Here is a 25,714-nt window from a genome sequence, read left to right as displayed (position 1 = left end):
TGGTTCAGGTGCAGTTAATAGTTTTTCAAAAACTTTTGTTCATAGATGGAACATTATGTAACTAACTGGATTGTAGGTCAAGATTTACTAGTGAAGAAATAACACAGTACATGCCTGCATGCCTGGTTGAGCGCTTTGCAGCACTGATGAGATGGTTCTGTGTAATATTTTCAACAGGAATTCTGCAGAAGTAATTTACTTTGCCTGAATTCTGCTGAAACAAACTCACCAATTATTTTATTTGAGGGATTTACCCACAAACCCCCCTTTCCCTTCACTAAGCGCCCTATCCCAAGCCCATCCCTACCCGGTTTAACCCTTTACTCCCCACCCTACCCCTAATGTAATTCAATGAGGTTTTTTTGGCATAATTCTGTCTAATTAAAGAACTTAGCAGAATTCCTGTCGAAAAAATGACTGGATATCGATGAGTTCATATAACACACAACTCTTGACCCCATTTCTGGTTAGCATTGTGTGGTAGAGATGAGATAACACAGTAGGCCTCCTTTGCATGTATGTCTTGTTAGTGACTGTGCCGTCTTGAGGAGATAACTCAATACGTCCCCCTTGTATGCACGTCTGGTTGAGCACTGTACAATAGTGAGATGATAATGTGGTACACTTTCCTGGCCTAAATGTCTGATTGGGCATTGTGTGGTAGTGAGAAGATAACAAATTACAACTTCCTTGACTGCATATCTGGTATAGAAGTGGAATTGTCCTGCTTTTTCTGTAACACACAGTGATTTGGTTTAATTAATATTTTATAACGTGCTTAATACCGGACACCAGTCTCTAAGCACTGGGTCTTGCATGTTGATTCGAGAGGGTAGGCACTGTATGGGCCTCATTCCGAGGATGGTGGTAGTCATGGCGCTACTTGCGCCATGACTGCCACTAATAACGGGTCCGGCACCGGTCTAGTTCAATGGGGACTTACCGGTGTAGTCCGACCTTTGCGGGACTGGTAAGTCTCCATTGAAAATGCCATTCCCCTTTCCCATTTGAGCCCCCAGAGGGCTCAATGGGAATGGGGAGGGTGCAAATAACAGGCTCGCATATGTCAAGCCCATTATTTGCGCCCTGGTCCCTTAACGGGTCCCGTCCATAAAGCCAGGTCAGACCTGGCGTTAAAGGAGGGACCCGCTAAGGGACCTTGTAGTAGGGCGGTAAGGGATTACCGGCACCGGTCTCCTTACCGGTGCCCGGTAGCCCTTACCGCCCTACTCGGAATGAGGCCCAATGTCTTCTGGAGTTGAGTATTGTATAGCAGGCACTGTGTTACAGTGAGAAAAAGATCACGTAAACAAATCCTGTGTATTGCCATCACATATGTGGTATAAATAAGATATCAGAGAGACTTTTCTAACCTTTTCTCAATTTTTTCCAATTTTTTAATTTTACGTGGGCTATTTAAAGTTAAATGTGCCCGCTGTGAATCTCAATATGATTTACACATCGCATCCACATTTTGCCAATTTCTCAGCCAGCCATTTGATTCAGTCTAAAATCATACATGACCTCTGATGTGATTGCACGTTGGCCCCCTGCTTATTATGGTAACAGGTGCCATTCCAATGTATCCACACTAACATCTTTGGACATGGTTACAAGCCTGTCTTAAGATGGCTGCCAACTGCGGCCATGATAGCGTTCTAAACTGTAACATTGTTGTTCCAGTGCCTCTACACGAACACCCTTGGATGTGGTTTTCAGCCCGTCTTAAGATGGCCGACAACTATGACCACAATAAAGTACAAAATGTCAGGGCTGTAGTCCTATTGCCCATAAACGAATTCGGTCTTAGCACAGAGACCTGTTGGTGATTCCTTGAGGATGCGCACAAATACCAGGTGAGGCAGACAAAACCTAACATATAGTTCTATGACTGTACTGACAGGGACAGTGTAAATAATTGCTTTGGAAGGGGTCTGTGAGCTAGAAATTTAGGTAACTCAGCTTTATTTCGTTTATCCAGACAGAATATATCATCATCACAACCTATAGGCGATAAACCAAGATGCTGAAAAAGAGCGTACACGTGAGCAGGTAGAGACATATTTAAATATGTAGTGCTTTTCAAATCGCCTAATTTTGAAGTTTGTAAATCTGCAACATAAGGGTTAGTGGGAGTACATGAGAACTAGCAACATTTGACTATTTCCCTTTCAGACCCGACTTGTGCGGTGGGCTAGTGAGCGAGTCCACCTGGTGCCATGTTGACTACAACAATACAACTTGAATTGGTATAGTCTTTGGCACCGTAAAACAGAGGTGTGCTTTTTTAAATAACTTTGTTCAAAAACCTTTCCCTTTTTGTCAGAATATAAACGTGGTTTGAAAGAACACTCTTTAAATATGGCTCTGGTCTTCATATTTTACAGCAAATATAGACGGTTCTTTCGAAAATGTCCATGTATCCCCACCGATTAATGATGACATGCCCTGAAGAAGGCTGGGTAGAGAAATGAAATAGGCCTATATAGCCAAAACTCGAGTTGGCATGAAGAGACTAAGAATTGCATCTCCAGATTATTGTGAATGAAGTACACAATAATCTGGAGTTGATTGATTGGTTGAAGACAATAGGACACATGTTCAAGTGTGTCAGGTGTTACATGTATTTTACCAAAAAAAACCCAATCAGGCTAATCACATCCTCAATCGAGGTTTTGTTTGAAAATAATACCTAAGAACTAAAATGTAATATATTTTTTATTCGGCATACTTAATATGAGTATTTGAATGATTACATGTGAAATATACAACATCCAATAGGTCAAAACAAATTATATCTGGTTGTGACTGCATACAACAGTCCACAGTTCATTTAGTACAATTCATCCAAATCTTACTGTTAAAAAAGGTGACACACGTAATTTTACAAATGTATAGAAATATGTGAAAACTACCACAAAACAAAAAGCGCATTTAAGACATCAAACAAATGACACTGGAGTCTTCAGACAAAACAATACTTCACACTAATATTTTAAAACAAAGAAACGTAAACCTACCATGGTCCCAATAGGGCTACATGTTAGGAACAATAAATGTTGCACATGTGAGAAAAATGTTACACAGAAGAAGCATAAATATGTGTTCCAATCTAAAATCCACACAGTTCATAAGTGTATTGAATAATGGTTTGTCTACTTAAGGTCTTACATTTTGTCTTTCGAGCCCAATCATTTAGGGTCGAACCTTCATCAGGACACTTCATTAAGTTCGTGCACTCTGCTGTTGGGAAGGGGGCAGCCACATCCCAACCCCTAAGCGGTTTAGAGTGAGGTGAGAAGCAGTCGAAGCCCTGTGATGGGCCAGAGAGTAGGGTAGGGTGAACGGTGAAAGCACCACCTCCCAAAACAAAGAAACCCACTTCAAAATAAACAATTATAATATCCCCACATAGTGTAGCGCAGGGCGCGAGCAGCATTTCTATTTTGCGTAGATATTAGTAATCATAGGTAGAAGAGAAGGCCTGCACAGTGAATGCGGCATTGTAAGCACTAGGCCCAAATTACGAGACAAGAGAAATCTCCAGCCATGCCCAAGCTCCCATGAGGACAGGCCACACCCCCAAACGCCCTAACACCTATTCATTGTTCTAAACGTGCTGCAAAGATATGTTTTTTACTCAAGAGGAACACGCCCTACAATACAAGGCTGTGATCACAGACCGGTGCCTGGTGTGCATGTTATCTCACATTAGCCAAAGCATGACACGGCTCATCCCCAGGCGACCACAAGTTATATCCCATATAACTGACTAAACCTCAAGATACCTGAATTCCATGGCACCGGGTGCCCTTTGACCAGCAACCCCAGAGTAACAAGTCCTGAAATGTTCAAAGAGGACAGACGGGGCACATTGTTGAGGGACAATCGTATAGTTCAAAACGAGGGTGGAAATCTTGGAGTCGGATGGCGTGGTAGGGAGTGAGTGAGATGTGTGTGTGATGGTTAGAGTGTCCCAGAACCTCCTATGTGCCCGTCTTAGGGCCTGCCAGGTGCACAGTATAGTGATAAAGTAGTTTTATGCCAGGAGTGTAGTTAAATGTGTTCTTTGACCTTCGACGTGGGAAGAAGATGATCACTGCAGTACCCACGTGATGGAAGACGGACGGACTCGGCTGGAACCAACGGCCTGGCATCTTGTATGGAGCAGGCGGATCATGTACAGGCGAACACCAATCAGCTGCGCAAGTTTTTACTGAATTTATTGCGTCATCTATGACAATGTTTTCCTTTATAAGATTCTGCTTGTACTAATTTTCAGCAGAATGTTCTTAGCAGCAGAGTTCTTTGCTGTTGCTCTCATCTGCGTGTGAGATTAACACTTGTTTTCCTTACAAAATTGAATTGGGCCTTTCTTCCCTATTGGGTTGTATTCTCTCTGGTGTGAGTGTTCAGAGGCATTCCTTCAATTGGTCACTCGAACGTGATTCCAGTGCCCCCCGTATTTGCAGAAGCTTCCAGGCCGCTTCTCCAGAAGGAGCTGTGCCCACCTACAGTGACCAGTTCCTTAAAAACACGTGTTCTGAGTGGTTTAGCAGGAGCCATTTTAAGAGAAGTCCTCTCTGCTCTTTGAAGCAGGGTGCAGCTCTGAGGAGAGTGCAGGCTGGTGTTGGAACCCTGTGACGGAGCAGTTCGGGTGTGCACACACAATGAGTAGACTCCTGTAAACAGTAACAAGTAGGGGACAGATGCATGGGGAAGTGTAAGAGGTGTGAGCACATGGAGAGCAAGGTCGTTGATTTGACGTGGGTGAGGTTTGTGTTATTTCTTGTTGGTGTTTGTACGGTGAAGAGATTATTTCGGTAAAGCATTATAAGGTAAGACAAATATATGGCAAAGGTAAGGCAGGGAGCCCCTTCTCGGAAGGGAAGGGATGGTGGAACAACAATAAAGTATATTATTTAAAAGAGTAATACAGAAATAAAAGTAGTGGTCTCATAATAGGCCCGGCAGAAGTAGTGGTTGTTATTTTAGCTTGTTATTTTTGTGTAATGTATGTGTGTTCTGTTGTATAAAGAAGAGGCTCTAGGAGGGGCAGTAATTGTGTGTGTCGTGGTGTGGTGTGGCGTGGCATTGGATGGTTTTGTGGAGTGGTGTGTGTTTACAAGTAAGGGGGACAGAAAATGGTGGGGGTTAATTTTCTTATTTTTGTCACATGCAAGCGGCAGCGTGTGCAGGACTTTGCGGTGACAGTAAGAGATATACAGCACTAGCATGGGGGAGGAACACCAATATAGTACATGTACAAGACCCTGTCACTTTATCGTGGCAGAGTGGAGAAATACCGTAAGCAGTGGATCCCGGAGACAAGAGGAGGAGGGCTGCCCTGCCCATATCCAGAGCAGGGTTCACACAATACGAGCGTCTTGGAACACATGTCCACATTTTTAGTAGCTAAGTATAAGGGAAAGCAGCTACAGAAGATAAAATAAATCCTAGACCTCTGGTGCATGTTTGAAGACATAGAAGACCAAGGGGACATAGTAGGGGCACAGAGACAGAAAAATGGAAAGTGCAGGCAGGGAGAAGGAAAGGTCTGGGCGCCAGCAGAGCGGGGGTAAGTGAATATTCGTCAGATTAGATACAGTGGTGGGAGATGTCGAGAGGGAGGACAATAGTGACTCGTTCACTGAGGAACAGGGTGAAAAAGAAGGAAATGTTATAGAGGCGGCTAAGAATACCCCCCAAGCAGCAGGCACATGGAGGAGGGACAGGTAGAGGAGTAGGACCGGCCGGGTGGCGTTAGTAAGAAAAAGAAGAAGTGTGAAGATGGGTATGCGAATTGGGGTAAAGATGCAGATGTCCCTGATCCATAAGGGGCGGGGAGAACACAGTATGTGCCCTGGCTCCAGATTGATAAGAATAATTTAATTAAGGCCCTCCCATAGCTCACAGCAGGGGCGAGCAAGTGGATATAGAAATTTGAAAAGTAAACAGTAGGGGTGCCACTGGCAATAGGGGATGTCAAGAGCTTGATGGTTTCTATAATTGGGGACCAGGCTGGGGACGTGTGGGTTGCATTACGGAGGGCTTTCCCCAATAGCCCCGATTTACAGTCCCTGATGCAGTATACAATGGGTGATGATGAGGATCCTGCTAAATGTATTCTTAAATTACAAGAGATGTAGAGATCTGAAACGGGAGGACTGTGGGCTCATTCAATATCATTCTTCTATTTTATTGTAAAGAGAGGATTGCCAAAGGAACTGCAGAAGGCTGTAGATAAGATTGTGGGTATTGACACAAAGGGGTGGCCGGAGATACAGACTATAATAGTGCACCATTGCAAAAGGATTTAGGAACGGGAGAGGGAAACAGCTCAAAGGCGTCAGGCGGAGGAAGCAAAATTCGTAACTGTAATTGTTTATTTGTAAAGCGCTTATACACTACTGAAGTGTTTCAAAGTGCTTAAAAAAGAAATTGGTAGAAAAGAAACTTGCAAAGGTTGTCGTTCGGGTGCCTGTGTCGACGCCTGACAAGGTGGAGGGGACAGAGAGTACCCAACAAGTTGTGAGCACCACTATTGCTGCCCTCTGGGCTGAAGGAGGACAAGGCCAGTAGGGTGGGATCAACAGTATCCCTGCCCACAGTGGTAACAAGGAGGACCACAGCGAGGAAGAGGGGAGGTTTTGGAATCAGAGGGGCTGGGTTTGGACCATCTCAGTGTTGTAATTATTTATGGTAGTGGCAGTTTTCAAGGGAATGCAGGAGCAGGTCTGCAATGGGGTATATTTACGGGTCACAGCAGCAGGGCCAAGGGCCCCAAGGACTAGGGTATCCGCAACTGGGTCAAGTATATGCTTGCCAGCATAACTGTGTTTGTATTTATTGCAGTACTTGTTATAGTGCGAGCATTTGATTCTCAGCCGTCTCGAAACATTTTTCAAATTTAACCACGAGGGTTAAACCAATCAAAGATGGCTGCCATTCTCAGTCGCCTGTAGCCCGAAGAAGCTCCGGTCCCGTTCCCAAACTAAACCCACACAACACCAGAGTTGCCCTAGGCCAACGGTTCTTAGGAACCTTTTGCTGGGCACACGTTCCTCTTGCCTCCCTGCATCCAAGCACCTAGACGCCAAATGTCTCATGCCCACTACTTTGCCCACATTCTTGACAAAAATACTCCCTACGGGGTCCAGTTCACTTATTAACAACACTCCCACCACACCTATGGTTCTCTCGGTTCCTTCGTCTCTCGCCTTTAACCACTCAACTATGCCCTGCCCACTGGGAACCCCATTACCCCTCCTACACCACCGTCAGTCACCCCTCCTACCAATAACAGCACTCATCTTCCTTCACTCAAATGTGCCATCATTAACACACGTTTTTTACCCGCCCTAGCCGCCCATGCCACTGAGATCCATAACCTTCTCACCAACCTCGACCTCAACATCCTTGCCATCACAGAGTCCTGGCTGCATGAAGCCGGACCTGCTATTTCATTAGCCTTCCCTCCAGGCTACACCATTCACCGGCAAGACAGACAGCATATGAAAGGAGGTGGAGTAGCTATTATAATCAAAGAAGTCCTACCCCTCAGAGAAGTTAACCCCCTTCGGGAGGGCAATGCCGATACTATCTCTGCCAAATTATTGCCAATAATAATTGCACTATTACCATGCATATAATCTACCGGCCCCCCAGGCCCGACCTCTGAATCCATTTTGCTTGGCGTCTTTAGTTTGGGTCTTAACGGCCCTAAAGACAAAGAAGCCAAAGCATTGGCAAAAGAACTTAAGGACATGGGTTTCATGCAAAGAATCACCAACCCCACCCACTGCAAGGGTCATACTCTAGACTAGGTGGCCGACCACCACTGCTCTACTACCGTCACCTCCAACATCCCATGCCCATAGACTGACCACCACATCATCCAATTCACCATTCCTAAAGCCTCTGCCACTAAAACAGTCACTTCTGCACCACCAGCGTCGGCTGAAAGTGCTTGTAAACTCTCCAAGGACAACCTCCTACCTTTTCTTGAAGCTCCCAGTTTTAAGCCTCCATTCTGTAATCATCCAGGCTTGCTAGCAGATCTATACAATTACACTCTTAAATTAGCCATTGATGCCATCGCTCCATTAGAACTAAAAAAAGCAAAAACATCCATGCACGTCAACTCCTGGTACACAGCAGAACTTCTAGCCCTTCGTGCCCTCAATTGTAACGCTTTGATGACCAATTGGCAAATTAAGCCTAGTGACGCCACTAAGACTGAATTCAAAAATTTGTCTGTGCACTACAAAAAAAACATTATCCAAGCCAAGGCCAACTCTTTCAACACTAGAATAACAAATGCTTAATCCCAATCTAAGGAAATGTTCGCCATTTTCATATACCTAATTCCTCCCACTACGAGCACTGATGACACTACAAAAAAAACATTATCCAAGCCAAGGCCAACTCTTTCAACACTAGAATAACAAATGCTTAATCCCAATCTAAGGAAATGTTCGCCATTTTCATATACCTAATTCCTCCCACTACGAGCACTGATGACATCGTTAAAGATGAAGCATGGTGTTCAAGTATTCAAACAGCCTTGCTCAAGAAAATAGCCTTGCTTCAGAACAAAATTCGAGCTCATCATGATGCTCTACCCAAGTCCGACCCACCTCTCTCGCCCACCAATGGCTCCTCTCTACTAGATAAGAGCCTTTTCTCCTTCCGAAACGTTACTGAAATAGAAGTCCTAGACCTCCTCAAACGCCTAAAACCGTCAATCTGCAATGGCGACATCTGTCCAGCCAAAATCATTAAAGATTGTGCTGAATCCCTTGTTCCCTTCCTGACAGCCTTCATTAATGCCTCATTCGCTTCTTGCACTGTCCCACCTAGTCTTAAAGAAGCATTGGTACGCCCTCTTCTAAAAAAAACTTCTCTATACCCTACCTCTCGGAGCAACTACTGCCCTATTACCACAGTCCCTTTACTCCTATAAATCCTCGACACGGCAGCGTACAATCAAATCCAGCACTTTCTCAAGTCCAACCATATCCTTGGTAAGAGGCAATCTGGCTTCTGACAAGGTCACAGGACAGAGTCTGCGCTTCTAGACCTTAAAAAACGAATATTGGAAATCATGGATGAAGGTAAACCTGCACTTCTCCTCCTCCTGGATCTATCTGCTGCATTTGATCTTGTGGATCATAAGACTCTCAGCAGACATCTTACCAATGCAGCGCAATTCTCCCCAGAAGCCACGACCTGGATCATTTCCTTCTTGGGAGGGAGAGCCAGGAAAGTCTCCTCTAACCAGATGTGTGCAGCACCAACCACCATCCACTACGGAGTCCCCCAGGGCTCCTGCACGGCACCAACTCTACACTGTATTCACTAAACCTCTCTTTGACAATCTGGACACCCTCGGCATAGCATACACAAACTATGCTGATGACACTCAGGTCCTCATACCTCTTTCATGCTCATATGCCCAAGATGCCAAGTCTCTACAGGAGATCTACGCCATCATCCAAGCATGGATGGCAGCAACCAGGCTTTGGGCCTCATTACGACCCTGGCGCTAATCCGCCGTCATTACCGCCATGGCGTAATGAGCGTTAACACCGTGGGACGATGGCGTAAAGTGCGCCACATTACGACCCATCGCGCACGAGCATTATGCCATGGCGGTAATGTAAACTGCGCCATGGCGGTAATGCCCCCAAAGCGGCACCTACCGGCATCGTATGCGGCGCAAGGTGCACCACCGCCACCCCGACCACCGTACATAGCGGTGACCATAGTTAGCGGTCATCGCAATTAGCGTTGACCGTAGATAAGCGGAACCGGAAGTAGCGTCACCGCGGCGGAACGGGAAAGAGCACGGCGGCCATCTTTAAAAACACAATCCATTGGCATCCTCCGCAACCACTGGACATCCGAGCCTGAGACCCCGCAAATACCAGCATCAACCTTCTACCTGCAGGAAAATGCCTAAAGTGGTGAAAAAAGCCTGTGACCGCCAGCGGCAAGACCGCTTCACCAGAGAGGAGCTTACCATGCTAGCGGAGACCCTCCAGGAGAACGCCGCAGTGGTATTCTCCAACCAAATGACAAGACCGGCCATATCCAAGAAGAAGGCCATATGGGCACTGGTAGCTCAGCGGGTCAGTGCCGTGGGAACAACACCCCGCAATGTCAGACAGTGCCGCAAGCGGTGGGACGATCTCCGGCTCAGAGTCAGGAGCATACTATCAGCAAACATGAACCAGGCCATGGCAACTGGGGGAGGATCGGAGTCCCCTATTAAATTGCAGCCATGGGAGGAAATCTGTGCCTCCACAATCGGAATGCAGAGCATTGAAGGAGTAGGAGGAATGGAGAGAGGAGCCCCGACATCAGGCGATGCAGGTAGGTGGCTCAAATCAAGGCATGCAAATCTCACCTAAGTCCATTCATGTGAAGTACAATGTTGGCCCATAGTGTAAATGCAACACATCAGCAGGAGACTGCCCACAGATACATCCGATCTGCACCCTGTACACATGCAGTATGCACACCCTAACTGCAGGCACCCACATACCTCCATGCTACTTCCACACAAAAGGGAGACAACTTTTTTCCCCTGCATGAAATGTGCCACATGTACTAACTGATAAGATGCCAGTCGCCACAATGCCCGGCCAATGTCCGCAGACCCATCAATAACACTCTCCCTCCTTTGTCCCACCACAGGCTCAAATTCCGACCTTGAGGAAGAGGACACCACTGCCTCCACACCCACCAAGAGGGCCAGGACAACTGTGCCAACACCACAACCCTCCACCTCTGCCGTCCCGAGGAAAACCCCACAGCAGCCAAAATCCATGCAAGGAAAACAGGACAGGGCACAGACAGCCACCCCAGCAGGCAGTACAGAAGCAGCAGCAGCAGCAGCAGCAGACATCACACAAATCATGCCCACAGAAGGCACAGCCTCTGCTGCAAGCAGCACTATTGGGGAAACTGCTGCCATTGCAGCCTCCTCCGATAGCGAAGCAGGGATCTTTGAGGAGAGTGATGTCAGAAGCCCCACAGCCCACCCTCATTCCCCCTACCTGTCCCTAAGCAGCCCGCATGCGGATGCCACACAGGGTCAGCCAGAGGATGACGATTGGCCAGCCACTCCATCCCCGCTGCAGGGGGTGATCAGCCCAATGGGAATACCACTGCCATTAGCCATGGGCCAGAATACCAACCATTCCCTGGAGGCGATTGTCACCCGGCAGCAGCAACTTTCCTCGCTGCTCGAAGAACATGTTGCAGAATGTGGGGGGTCAAGTGCAGCAATGGAGAAATGTGCGGAGACAGTGAAGGCCGCTATAGAGTCCTCCACAAAGGACATCTGCGCGGAACTTGCTGCTGTGCGGCACGCCATCACTGAACTTGTGCAGACAATTCGGGACATGCGTCCAAATGAGCAGGCAGGATCCTCCTCGGTTGCCAGCTCGACACCGAGCAGCCCCATCCGCCGATCGGGGAGGAACCTGCGCAGCACAGGCAGGGGTGCCCCGGGGGCCAGTAGAGGGGGCTGCCAATAGTGGCCGGACAGTGTAGGAATCCTACTTCAGACACTGCTGCACAGACTAACTCACACCTTTGTTGGGATTCCAGGGGGGGGGGGGTGGAGGGGGGAGTGGGTGTGTTGGGGTGTGCAGGGGGGTGGCGGGGAGGTGTGTTGGGGAGTTAAGGGTGGAGTTGGGGGGGTGGGGTGTGCAGGGGGGAGGTGGGAGGTGGTGGGTCACGACGTTCCATGGCTTGAATACACTTTTACCTTGAAAAAAAACCCAGAGTGTGTTGAATTTTTCTTTGCGCATGTGTGCTTTATTGGTGCACAGTCCACAGTGTGCATGTCCCAGTGCCACACAGTGCCCCAAGTGCAGTCACCATGTGACACACACCAGCCATGTGTGCTAGAAGCAGTGGTCGATGATAGTTTGGCGCATTGCACGCCCCTCCTGTGCATCGCCTCCTCTATGGGGTGCCGCCCCATCTGCTCCCTCCTCATCCTCATCGTCAGGTGGTTGTAGTTCTGCGTCAGGGGGCAGGGGCACATTCTGCCTGACGCACATATTGTGTAGCATTACACATGCCATGACGATCTTTGCCACCTTCTCATGGCCATACAGGAGTGCCCCACCAGACCTACTGAGGCTTCGGAACCGTGCCTTCAATAGGCCGAATGTCTGCTCTATGACCACACGAGTACGTGTATGTGCACGGTTGAAGTCCTCCTCGTGCTGGTTCTGCGGGTTCCGGACTGGTGTAAGGAGCCAACTCTTCAGGGGATAGCCTGCATCACCTGTATGTAGGCGAGAATGTATGTGTCAGTCATGTTGTCTGATCAAGAACATGATGTTCCATCATGGCTTGCATCCAACTGTTAATTTGGCTCACATCTACATGTCCTAATTTATTCACACAATGCTACCTGTATATGCTCATGGCTTCCATGGCCTGTTTTGCATGCCATCACCCAATGTATGCAGAGGGGTTGTGTGCATTGTGAGTGCCCATCCTCTGTCTCCGTTCTCCGTGTTACTCACAGCCAGGTGGAGTATGCATCCCCCCCCCTTTCAGCCAGGTGGAGTATGCATCCCCCCCCCCTTTCAGCCAGGTGGAGTATGCATCCCCCCCCCCTTTCAGCCAGGTGGAGTATGCATCCCCCCCCCTTTCAGCCAGGTGGAGTATGCACCCCCCCCTTTCAGCCAGGTGGAGTATGCATCCCCCCCCCTTTCAGCCAGGTGGAGTATGCATCCCCCCCCCTTTCAGCCAGGTGGAGTATGCATCCCCCCCTTTCAGCCAGGTGGAGTATGCATCCCCCCCCCTTTCAGCCAGGTGGAGTATGCATGCCCCCCCCCTTTCAGCCAGGTGGAGTATGCATCCCCCCCCTTTCAGCCAGGTGGAGTATGCATCGGTACGTCATTCACCTGCCCACTTCCATTACATTGGACTCACCGAGTAGCCAGGATCTTGGGCCTGCATGTCGCTCCATGTAGCGTGGTATTGTGGAGTTCCTCAGGACCATGGAATCATGGGTTGATCCGGGGAATTGGGCACAACAATGTGTGATGATCTTGTTGGAGTCACAGACCATTTGCACGTTGATTGAGTGGAACTGTTTCCGGTTGCGGTACGGTACCTCCACGGCACGTGGAACCACCAATTCCACATGGGTGCAGTCGATGGCACCAATGCAACCGGGTATGCCGGCTAGTGCATGGAAACCCACTTTGGTGTTAGCTATCTCCTGGCCAGTCCGTGGTAATGAGATGTGGTTGTCTGTGTGCTTGAGGAGGGCATCGAGCACTTGGATGAGTGTTTGCGAGAATAATGGTTGTGAAATGCCATGCAGGTGCCCCACTGTGTGCTGGTAGGTGCCTGTGGCCAGGAAGTGGAGTACAGCCACTACCTTCAGTAGGGGGGGGATGGCGGTTGGACTTTCTATCATGCTGACGATGTCGTTGTGTGTCATGTCTACGATGGCGGTGATGGTGTCCCGGTCCAAACGGTACAGGGTGTGGATCTGCTCAGCAGTGAGGTTGAATGGATTGGCTCTGATGCGTGGGATTGGGGGCTGCCTGCGTGGTGGCACTGGCTGTGCTGGTGGGGCTTGCTGGGCCTGCCTTGCCCTCCTTCTCCTCCTGCGTCTCCTCTGTGCTGCCTGTTGTTGTTGTTGTAGTTGTTGTTGTTGTAGTAGTTGTTGTTGTTGCTGTTGTAGCACATGCATTGCTATCAGGTCTTCCAGCCCCAACATTGCCATTCGAATTGGTATCATTGTGGAGTGTGTCTGGGTGTGGGAAGGGGTGGGGTGGGCTCTTTTTGTACTTCCTGAGTCTGTATTGCCTTCACCTGTGCTGTTTCAGTGCACCTGTGGCAGCTGCATTCACTTAACATGGCCCTTTACGGTTGGTTCGCGATGGCGTTGTTAGCACCATGGTGGTAAGGTACTTAACGGGCTGGGTGATGGCGTTAGGTGCATGTCCGCTTGGGTCGGCATTTGCGTACCTTTCCGGCATGGCGCTAAGTACGGTGTGGGCGGGCGCGGGCGCGCACCCTTGGCGCAGTTAGCGGCAGCGTTGACTACGATGCCGCTAATGGCATCGTAGTTAACGGTCACAGGTCATGATCGGACCTGGCGGAAAAAGATGGCGGTAACCATTTACCGCCATCGTTTTTCACTTAGCGCCAGGGTCGTAATGAGGCCCTTTGTCTCAATGGAGACAAAACTGAGATTCTCATAGCCGGCCCTAAAGAAACTCTCAGAAAACTTAGCAAACTATATAACGACTTCACCATTGACAATACAATTATCTCTGTCTCACCCTCAGTAAAGACCTTAGGGATATACCTGGACTCCTCTCTATCCATGTCACGCCAGGTAAGCGCGATATGATATGATATGGTGATATTATTTATTATTATTTATAACGCGCTTAATACCCAGAGGTTTCTAAGTGCGGACCCGGGGATCGAACCTGTGTTGCTCCATGTCGTCTTGCTTCCATGACAAGCACGTTGCCCCTGAGCTGTCCTCTGGCGATCGCTTCTTCTGCCTCTTTCACAACTAAACTAATAGATGCAGTTAAACCTTACCTGTCTAAGCAAAACTGCCTTTCAATAGCTAGAGCTACCGTCGGTTCCAAACTACACTATTGTAATGTCCTTCTAGCTGGCACCTTAGCTAAAAACATGAACAGACTTCAAGTCATACAAAATAATGCCCTCATAGCCTCACTGAACATTCCGAAAAGAGATCACATCTCACAAGCCAGGCGCTTGGCCCACTGGCTCCCCGTCAAAGAACGGATCACTTTCAAGACGCTAGCCATTACTCATAAGTGCCTGGCTCTGACAGTCCCCACATACATGCCAGACCTAAGAGAATGCGTCACGCCAAACAGTTGTACATCCCCACTATAAAAAGGGTGAAAGCAGGCGGTACCAGCTTCCCTCACATTGCTCGTAAGCTTTGGAATGCCTTACCTAATACCCACAGAGCAGCAACCTCACACATGTCCTTTCGGAAAATGCTAAAAACTATGCTCTTTAACTAAGTCGTCCCTCCCACTTAAAGCATCGGCCCTAGTTTCACCCCCTACAGACTCTCCCCTTCCTGAACTGTTTGAACGTCTGCACTTAATAATTCCCCCACCCCCATATCATTGTACTTTTGTCATTTACTTGTGTTACTTCACTGCTAGCAGGTCAACTGCCCCAGGGCTGCCCCGGTGAGCAGGGTACTGAGTGGGGTTACCGCTCCCTTTGGAGGAGCAGCAGTGATGGGGGGTAACCCCTTCTCATTCCCTGGAACAAAAACAAGTCCTGATTAGGACAGCCTACAGAGAGCACTCACATGTCTGGTCTTGTCAAAGGCCATCCACCCTGAAGAGGAACCTTTGGTGGGGGCGGAGATGGGAAACAAACAGTTTGTATTTATGGTGGACTCAGGTGCAACTAAATTATGTAGCATGGAGGGAAATGTTCCCTTATCAGGAAAATATCTTGATGCACAGGGCTTCTCTGGGGCTATTTCCAAGGTTCCGTACACTGATTTGTTGGACGTAAAGGTGGAAGGGACGGTAATACGGCGCCCTTGCTATATTCCGAAAGTTCGCCAGTTAACTTACTAAGCAGGAACCTGCTCAGCAAATTATACATGAGGATATAATTTCCAGATCGTGTTATAGTTTGCTCCATGCCTGGGATGTGCACTATAAGAGCGATGTTGATAATACATACAATGACAAGGAGGGTGGTGGTCCATGGGACTCCCGTGGATCCTGACATGTACATTTATGGTATTACTGTGCTTGTGGAGACGGTGCCTCAGATTGCTAAACAGTGTTGGCCAGTGACCAGAGATTTCATCTTTCGTCTAGCAGTGTCATCTGAGGTGGTGCCGGGAACGATATTGTCGCTGGATTTACAGGGATTGTTGGTCTCTGACAAGAGGGTTGTTGTGTTAGGAAGTGACAGGGACGTGAAGTGGGAGAATGGAACAAAAGGCTCCCCCCAATCCCCTCACACCACTGGCCCAGAGGATCACGGCCTGGGCACCCGCCACGAGAGGAGTTTGCTCATCTACCAGACGACCAAATACCCTGGTACAGGAACATACGGATGTGCCCACCCGCCTGCCCTGCCCATGCCGACACCTGCGGCATGGATGGACTCGACTGAACCATCCAACACTAAATCAACACATCGTTAGAGATGCCATGACGACCCAGCCTACGGTCAGCACACCCGTGCAACCATGCACACTGGACACTCCCACACCAATCCACACGAAGAACATATTTAGTGCTATGACGTAGGTGACGGACACACTCACCGACGCGCATCTTTATTATTTTCCACATAGGCTTTTCAAAGTGCAGAAACGCAAGACGCACAATGAACTCATCCAAAACGCTTGCTCACGCTTCTCCTAAACCCATGTATTACAATGAGAAATATAACGAAGACCTGATACTGGGGATAAAGCAATATGATACCATAACCTAAAGCGCCTGTGTACCAAACGGCTCCACCTATACACTAGGCCCAAGTAGGCCGCAAGCAAGAGCTTCCATGAACATTGAATGAGCAAGAGTACAGTTGCTGACCCTGCAGAATGAGCCCGGCGATAGCAGACAGTCAAGGGCACAATGTTGCAAACTCGTGTGCCGCAAGCCGACGCCAAGGTCACACCTGCAAATTAAACCAGGCGCACAGTGGAAAATACAATATTAATTGTGCAGAATTCTGCCTCGACCACGGTCCCACCTCACGTGACCGAGCCGGACCTGACAGGGTGCCAGGCCCAGGAGGAGGGAGGCGTCTGGATCCCCCGTTCCAAGACACAGGCAGATACAATTAAGCGACTCAATGGACATCTGCGGCGGTGGGAGTAGTCGGCCTTCCAGCATATGAATAAATCTTCACATTGTCTGCACATACCCATAGTGAAACATTGTTGCAAATGACAGGTGCTCCGCGAGCTGGGAACAGCGATGGTCCCAGACTGGGGGGCTCGCGAATGGACCAATCAGAACATGGGGCTCTTATCACTGACGCCATTAACATTAGCCAATCCTCAGGGGTCTTCATGTAACAATTTCCATGTATCGAATTGAAGGGACACCCCATGTATACCACCTGACTAACCCTTAACCACTAATATCGCTCTCTATACGTATGCTATACTAACCCTACCACTCGAGGAACCAATCCAGAGTGGCGATAGGTTTTCTGCTAACTTTCCAAGGTGACGCAAGTAGCGCGTCATACTAAGGTAAAAAGGGCCTGCGAGCCCCACAATGAGAGAGAGTGTCAGGACGGACGCGTACGATCCTTGACCCATCCCTGCCGTTTTGTCAAATAAACAGCAGAATCACCTTGCTTCTTGCGTGTGTCTCATACTCAATTTTTTGGGATATACGGGAGGGGTTGGGGCCTCCCTGCCCGGAGGTCCACAGACGGCCCAGCCGACCCCGGCAGAATTTACCCCCGACAGACGGGTGTGAGTGGCATACAGTGCTCTGTATAGATCCAACAGTACTGCTAAAGGAAGTGACGGATGATGAGTTGTTTGAGAACAATGACAAAGATGGGGAGATAATATTTGAGATTTGTATCCCCTGTGACATAATGATACAGTACTGAAGGGTGCAGTGCCGGATCTCCCCATTCAGATTCCTGCAGTTTAAGGGGGCACTTATGGACTTAAGGTGGGGGAGAATCTTCGTAGAGGACTGACCACGTTTGAGACGCTGTTGCTTTAAAGTGGTGGAACAGAAGGCTCAATAGCAAGGTTGTATAAAGAGATATTGTTAGCAGAACTGGTAGACCGGATGACTAAAAGCGAAAGCTGGGCAAAGGATCTAGATATGAATGTGTCGGATGAGTTGTGGGCCAATATATGTCAGAGGGTGTCTCATTCCACAGTCTCCCTGTAGTATCGAATGCAAGCTCTGAAATTGATACATAGATGGCAATACCCACCGGTCAAGCTAGCCCAAATGTTCCCAGGGGTGGATTCTCGCTGGTGGAAATGCCGGCGGTTGAGGACTACTACCACATGTGGTGGAGTTGCAGACATGCCCAGAAATACTGGACAGAGGTGCTCTCATAAATCACGGGGGTTGATGGGATTAATTTTGCGCCCTCCTGGTGCTTTTTGGGGTAGAGGAGGAAGGGGAAGGTATTGGCCATATGGTTTGTATCCTCCGTGTGGGTGCTAGGAGGTACCTGGCACAATTCTGGAAGAGAGGCACAGCTCCCAAAGAGAAAGTGGGTTCAAGAGGTCAGAGGCATTTACGAAATGGAATTTCTGACACATCTCCTTGATGAGTCAAGAACGAACATAGAGGGAGCATGGCTTCCTTTCTTTGATAAGTACGGGAGATAGTGCCCGACTAGTTGGAGCCACACTGAGTTGTCTGGAGGGTTAAAGAAATCTAGGTGTAAGTTTGATATAGGGGAAGTATGTGGGGTGAGTGGGGGAGGAGTGGGAGGGATCTGTGTTTTAAAAAAGGAGGGAATGATATAGGTTGTCATAAAGGAAGACAAGACTATGAATATGAATCTCTGTGGTTCCTAACATGCAATAAAAAGTAATGGGTGTTATTGTAATAAGGCGAAAATGACAATACACATTGATTTTGAAAAAAAAAGAATTGTTTGAGTGCTGGGGTGGATGTCAAATATGTGGTCACACAAGCAAAAATATTGGGAGTTGTTTGTGCTCCCTGACAAGAGTGTCTGTATTGATATACAACATGCTTTCGGCTATGCAACTCAATAACTGTGCTGGATAGCCATGAATCTGTAAGTTGTTTATCAAATTCTCAGTATGGTTCAAATAATCTTCCTACATGGTACGGTTTCTGTGGATCCTGAGCATTTGACTATATAGAAGGTTATCCTTCAAAGACTTAGGGTGCTGACTACTGTAATTTAACATGGTATTCCGATCTGTAGATCTTTTGTAAAGTGTGGAATATAGAGAATATAGATGCTATCCTTTCTGTATGGGAATTAAGGGTGAACCTCAAATTAGGATATAATGCATTCAACCATAAATCAAAATCCTCCAATTCCTGTGTGGTCCTTCTCAAATATAGCAAACATCGTCTATGAAACTCTTCCAGAACCAAATGTTGCCAGAGAACCTATGAGGTGTGAAAATATATTTTTCCTCAAAGCATGCCATAAAACAATTTGCTATACTTGGTGCGAATGCCGCTCCCATCCGGTTCCTTTTACTTAAAGGGAAAGCGCATGTAGCCTTAATTTCTATCTTTAGTGACGGCAGGTAGAGAAATTTAGCTTGAAGGCCAATCATTTGTATGTTGTGTGGTTTTTCTATATACTGGGCTTCATTACACGGACGGCGGTAAGGGTTAACGGTCACCGTTAATGGCAACGGTGACCGTTAACCCTTACCGCCGTACTACGAGGTCCCTTTGCGGGTTGGAGGAATTAACGCCTGCTTCTTGCAGGCGTTAAAAACCAACCCGCTAAGGGACCTCGGAGCTAATTACGGCACCGCAAAATTGCGGTGCCGTAATTAGCGCCTTCCCCATTCCCATAGAGCCCTATGGGGCAGAAATGGGAATGGGGAAGGGCAATGGCGGAAGGGGGATTTACCGCCCCTCCAACCTTGGAATGGGGCGGTAAATCCCCTTTCCGCCAAGGCGGTGCCGGTAATTTACCGGCATGGTCCAGGGTGCTAATAGCACCCTGGATTACCGCCTTCCGTGTAATGAGGCCCACTGTCTTTATTGTATACACTGTTGTGCATTATTATTGTTTTTATGTCTGGAGGGTGCGACCTGTCTCAAGATGTTTATGACTCTTATGGGATGTGAGTTGTTTTATTATGCAATGTATATATTTTTGTACCGAGAAAATTGCACCTTTTGAAATTGTGATTCATAATGTGAATGTACACATGAATGAAATTCTGAATAAAATTATCTAGTTTTTACAAAATCAAAAAATGATAATGTTACATGTAGATGAGCATTATATAAAAGAAGATGGGTGTTCAAAGCAGAGCATTAGGTAACAGATGCTACATGTTACATGCAGAAGAGCATCATATGAAAGATACTGGGTGTTCAAGGAAAAGTATTAGGTAACGTATGCTACATGTTACCTGCAGAATATATTATATGAAAGAATCTGGGTGTTCAGGTAAGAGCATTAGAGTAACGGATGCTGCATGTTACATGAAGGATAACATGTAAAATAAGCTAGATGTTCAAGGCAGATCGTTAGATAACGGATGCTACATGTTAGTTGCAGAAGAAAATTATATAAATGAAGCTAGGTGTTCAAGGCAGAGTGGTAGGCAACGGATGCTACAAGTTACCTACAGAAAAACATTATTTAAAAGAAGCTTGCTGTTCTAGGCAGGGCATTAGGTAATGAATGCTACATATTTCAAGCAGAATAACATTATAGAAAAGAAGCTAGGTGTAGAAGGCAGAGCAATAGACAACGGATGCTATATGTTACACGCAGAATACCATATACAGGAAGCTAGATGTTCAAGGCAGCGTGTTAGGTCCTGAATGGCACATGTTACTTGTAGAATAAGATTATGTACAAGTGTTCAGGTAGAGCATTAAGGAACAGATGCTCCGTGCCATATGCAGAAAAACACTTTATAAAAGAAGTTTGTTGTTCAAGGCAAAGCATTAGAAAGCAGCTGCTACATTTTGCATGCAGAATACCATATAAAGGAACCTAGATGTTCAAGGCAGAGCATTGGATACAAATTGTTTATGTGGAATAACATATATAAGAAGTAAGTCCTTCAAGGCAGAGCGTTAGGTACGAGATGCTACATTTTACATGTAGAAGAGTATTACATAAAAGAAGCTGGCTGTTCAAGGCAGAGCGGTAGGCAAGGGATGCTATAGGTTACAGGCAGAATAACATTAATAAAAGAAGCTGACTGTTCAAGGCAGAGCGGTAGGCAAGGGATGCTATAGGTTACAGGCAGAATACACATTAATAAAAGAAGCTGACTGTTCAAGGCAGAGCGTTAGTTAGCAGATGCTACATTTTACAGTGCAGAACAGCATTATATAAAAGAAGCTGGCTGTTCAAGTCAGAGCGTTAGGTAACAGATGCTACATGTTACAGTGCAGAAGAGCATTATATAAAAGAAGCTGGCTGTTCAAGTCAGAGCGTTAGGTAACAGATGCTACATGTCACATGCAGAAAAGAGCATTACATAAAAGAAGCTGGCTGTTCAAGGCAGAGCGGTAGGCAAGGGATGCTATAGGTTACAGGCAGAATAACATTAATAAAAGAAGCTGACTGTTCAAGGCAGAGCGTTAGTTAGAAGATGCTACATTTTACATGCAGAAGAGCATTACATAAAAGAAGCTGGCTGTTCAAGGCAGAGCGGTAGGCAAGGGATGCTATAGGTTACAGGCAGAATAACATTAATAAAAGAAGCTGACTGTTCAAGGCAGAGCGTTAGTTAGCAGATGCTACATTTTACATGCAGAAGAGCATTACATAAAAGAAGCTGGCTGTTCAAGTCAGAGCGTTAGTTAACAAATGCTACATGTTACAGTGCAGAACAGCATTATATAAAAGAAGCTGGCTGTTCAAGTCAGAGCGTTAGGTAACAGATGCTACATGTTACAGTGCAGAAGAGCATTATATAAAAGAAGCTGGCTGTTCAAGTCAGAGCGTTAGGTAACAGATGCTACATGTCACATGCAGAAAAGAGCATTACATAAAAGAAGCTGGCTTTTCAAGTCAGAGCGTTAGGTAACAGATGCTACATGTCGCATGCAGAAAAGAGCATTACATAAAAGAAGCTGACTGTTCAAGTCAGAGCATTAGGTAACAGATGCTACATGTCACATGCAGAAAAGAGCATTATATAAAAGAAGCTGGCTGTTCAAGTCAGAGCGTTAGTTAAAAAATGCTACATTTTACATGCAGAAGAGCATTACATAAAAGAAGCTGACTGTTCAAGTCAGAGCGTTAGTTAACAAATGCTACATTTTACATGCAGAAGAGCATTACATAAAAGTAGCTTGCTGTTCAAGGCAGAGCGTTAGTTAACAAATGCTACATGTTACAGTGCAGAAGAGCATTATATAAAAGAAACTGGCTGTTCAAGACAGAGCGTTAGTTAACAAATGCTACATGTTACAGTGCAGAAGAGCATTATATAAAAGAAGCTGGCTGTTCAAGACTGAGCGTTAGTTAACACATGCTACATGTTACAGTGCAGAAGAGCATTATATAAAAGAAGCTGACTGTTCAAGTCAGAGGGTTAGTTAGAAAATGCTACATTTTACACGCAGAAGAGCATTACATAAAAGAATCTTGCTGTTCAAGGCAGAGCGTTAGTTAACAAATGCTACATTTTACATGCAGAAGAGCATTACATAAAAGAAGCTGACTGTTCAAGTCAGAGCGTTAGTTAACAAATGCTACATTTTACATGCAGAAGAGCATTATATAAAAGAAGCTAGGTGTTCAAGGCAGAGCGTTAGTTAGCAAATGCTACATGTTACATGCAGAAGAGCATTATATAAAAGAAGCTAGGTGTTCAAGTCAGAGCGTTAGTTAACAAATGCTACATTTTACATGCAGATGAGCATTACACAAAAGAAGCTCGCTGTTCAAGGCAGAGCGTTAGTTAACAAATGCTACATGTTACAGTTCAGAAGACCATTACATAAAAGAAGCTGACTGTTCAAGTCAGAGCGTTAGTTAACAAATGCTACATTTTACATGCAGAAGAGCATTACATAAAAGAAGCTTGCTGTTCAAGGCAGAGCGTTAGTTAACAAATGCTACATGTTACAGTGCAGAAGAGCATTATATGAAAGAAACTGGCTGTTCAAGACAGAGCGTTAGTTAACAAATGCTACATTTTACATGCAGAAGAGCATTATATAAAAGAAGCTGACTGTTCAAGTCAGAGCGTTAGTTAAAAAATGCTACATTTTACATGCAGAAGAGCATTACATAAAAGAAGCTGACTGTTCAAGTCAGAGCGTTAGTTAACAAATGCTACATTTTACATGCAGAAGAGCATTACATAAAAGTAGCTTGCTGTTCAAGGCAGAGCGTTAGTTAACAAATGCTACATGTTACAGTGCAGAAGAGCATTATATAAAAGAAACTGGCTGTTCAAGACAGAGCGTTAGTTAACAAATGCTACATGTTACAGTGCAGAAGAGCATTATATAAAAGAAGCTGGCTGTTCAAGACTGAGCGTTAGTTAGCAGATGCTACATTTTACATGCAGAAGAGCATTATATAAAAGAAGCTGACTGTTCAAGTCAGAGGGTTAGTTAGAAAATGCTACATTTTACACGCAGAAGAGCATTACATAAAAGAATCTTGCTGTTCAAGGCAGAGCGTTAGTTAACAAATGCTACATTTTACATGCAGAAGAGCATTACATAAAAGAAGCTGACTGTTCAAGTCAGAGCGTTAGTTAACAAATGCTACATTTTACATGCAGAAGAGCATTATATAAAAGAAGCTAGGTGTTCAAGTCAGAGCGTTAGTTAACAAATGCTACATTTTACATTCAGAAGAGCATTATAAAAGAAGCTAGGTGTTCAAGTCAGAGCGTTAGTTAACAAATGCTACATTTTACATTCAGAAGAGCATTACATAAAAGAAGCTGACTGTTCAAGTCAGAGCGTTAGTTAACAAATGCTACATTTTACATGCAGAAGAGCATTATATAAAAGAAGCTAGGTGTTCAAGTCAGAGCGTTAGTTAACAAATGCTACATTTTACATTCAGAAGAGCATTATAAAAGAAGCTGACTGTTCAAGGCAGAGCGTTAGTTAACAGATGCTACATTTTACATGCAGATGAGCATTACATTAAAGAAGCTGGCTGTTCAAGGCAGAGCGTTAGTTAACAAATGCTACATTTTACAGTGCAGAAGAGCATTACACAAAAGAAGCTGGCTGTTCAAGTCAGAACGTTAGTTAACAAATGCTACATTTTACATGCAGAAGAGCATTATATAAAAGAAGCTGTTGTTCAAGGCAGAGCGTTAGTTAACAGATGGTACATTTTACAGTGCAGAAGAGCATTACATAAAAGAAGCTGGCTGTTCAAGGCAGAGCGTTAGTTAACAAATGCTACATTTTACATTCAGAAGAGCATTACATAAAAGAAGCTGGCTGTTCAAGGCAGAGCGTTAGTTAACAAATGCTACATTTTACATGCAGAAGAGCATTACATAAAAGATGCTGGCTGTTCAAGGCAGAGCGTTAGTTAACAAATGCTACATGTTACAGTGCAGAAGACCATTACATAAAAGAAGCTGACTGTTCAAGTCAGAGCGTTAGTTAAGAAATGCTACATGTTACATGCAGAAGAGCATTACATAAAAGAAGCTTGCTGTACAAGGCAGAGCGTTAGTTAACAAATGCTACATGTTACAGTGCACAAGAGCATTATATAAAAGAAACTGGCTGTTCAAGACAGAGCATTAGTTAACAAATGCTACATTTTATATGCAGAAGAGCATTATATAAAAGAAGCTGACTGTTCAAGTCAGAGCGTTAATTAACAGATGGTACATTTTACATGCAGAAGAGCATTACATAAAAGAAGCTGGCTGTTCAAGGCTGAGCGTTAGTTAGCAGATGCTACATTTTACATGCAGAAGAGCATTATATAAAAGAAGCTGGCTGTTCAAGGCTGAGCGTTAGCAGATGCTACATTTTACATGCAGAAGAGCATTACATAAAAGAAGCTGACTGTTGAAGTCAGAGTGTTAGTTAACAAATGCTACATTTTACATGCAGAAGAGCATTATATAAAAGAAGCTGTCTGTTCAAGGCAGAGCGTTAGTTAACAGATGGTACATTTTACAGTGCAGAAGAGCATTACATAAAAGAAGCTGGCTGTTCAAGGCAGAGCGTTAGTTAACAAATGCTACATTTTACATTCAGAAGAGCATTACATAAAAGAAGGTGTCTGTTCAAGGCAGAGCGTTAGTTAACAAATGCTACATTTTACATGCAGAAGAGCATTACATAAAAGAAGCTGGCTGTTCAAGGCAGAGCGTTAGTTAACAAATGCTACATGTTACAGTGCAGAAGATCATTACATAAAAGAAGCTGACTGTTCAAGTCAGAGCGTTAGTTAACAAATGCTACATTTTACATGCAGAAGAGCATTACATAAAAGAAACTGGCTGTTCAAGACAGAGCGTTAGTTAACAAATGCTACATGTTAGAGTGCAGAAGAGCATTATATAAAAGAAGCTGACTGTTCAAGTCAGAGCGTTAGTTAACAAATGCTACATTTTACATGCAGAAGAGCATTATATAAAAGAAGCTAGGTGTTCAAGTCAGAGCGTTAGTTAACAAATGCTACATTTTACATGCAGAAGAGCATTATATAAAAGAAGCTAGGTGTTCAAGTCAGAGCGTTAGTTAACAAATGCTACATTTTACATTCAGAAGAGCATTACATAAAAGAAGCTGACTGTTCAAGGCAGAGCGTTAGTTAACAGATGCTACATTTTACATGCAGATGAGTATTACATAAAAGAAGCTGGCTGTTCAAGACTGAGCGTTAGTTAGCAGATGCTACATTTTACATGCAGAAGAGCATTATATAAAAGAAGCTGACTGTTCAAGTCAGAGCGTTAGTTAAAAAATGCTACATTTTACACGCAGAAGAGCATTACATAAAAGAATCT

At 45.6% G+C, this 25,714-nt stretch overlaps 1 protein-coding gene across 18 annotated transcripts in view; it reads left to right on the top strand.

The window, feature by feature from the left end:
• The window catches only part of CACNA1A (calcium voltage-gated channel subunit alpha1 A), a 2,932,691-nt gene that overhangs the window by 735,331 nt on the left and 2,171,646 nt on the right, over nt 1-25,714 (top strand). The gene's annotated exons all lie outside the window — the stretch shown is intronic.

The sequence above is a fragment of the Ambystoma mexicanum genome, chromosome 3q (genome assembly GCF_040938575.1).
Source record: "Ambystoma mexicanum isolate Mex_15411 chromosome 3q, UKY_AmexF1_1, whole genome shotgun sequence".
NCBI lineage: Eukaryota > Metazoa > Chordata > Amphibia > Caudata > Ambystomatidae > Ambystoma > Ambystoma mexicanum.
The sequence above is the reverse complement of the archived record's forward strand: the minus strand, read 5'-3'. Positions and strand labels throughout refer to the sequence as shown.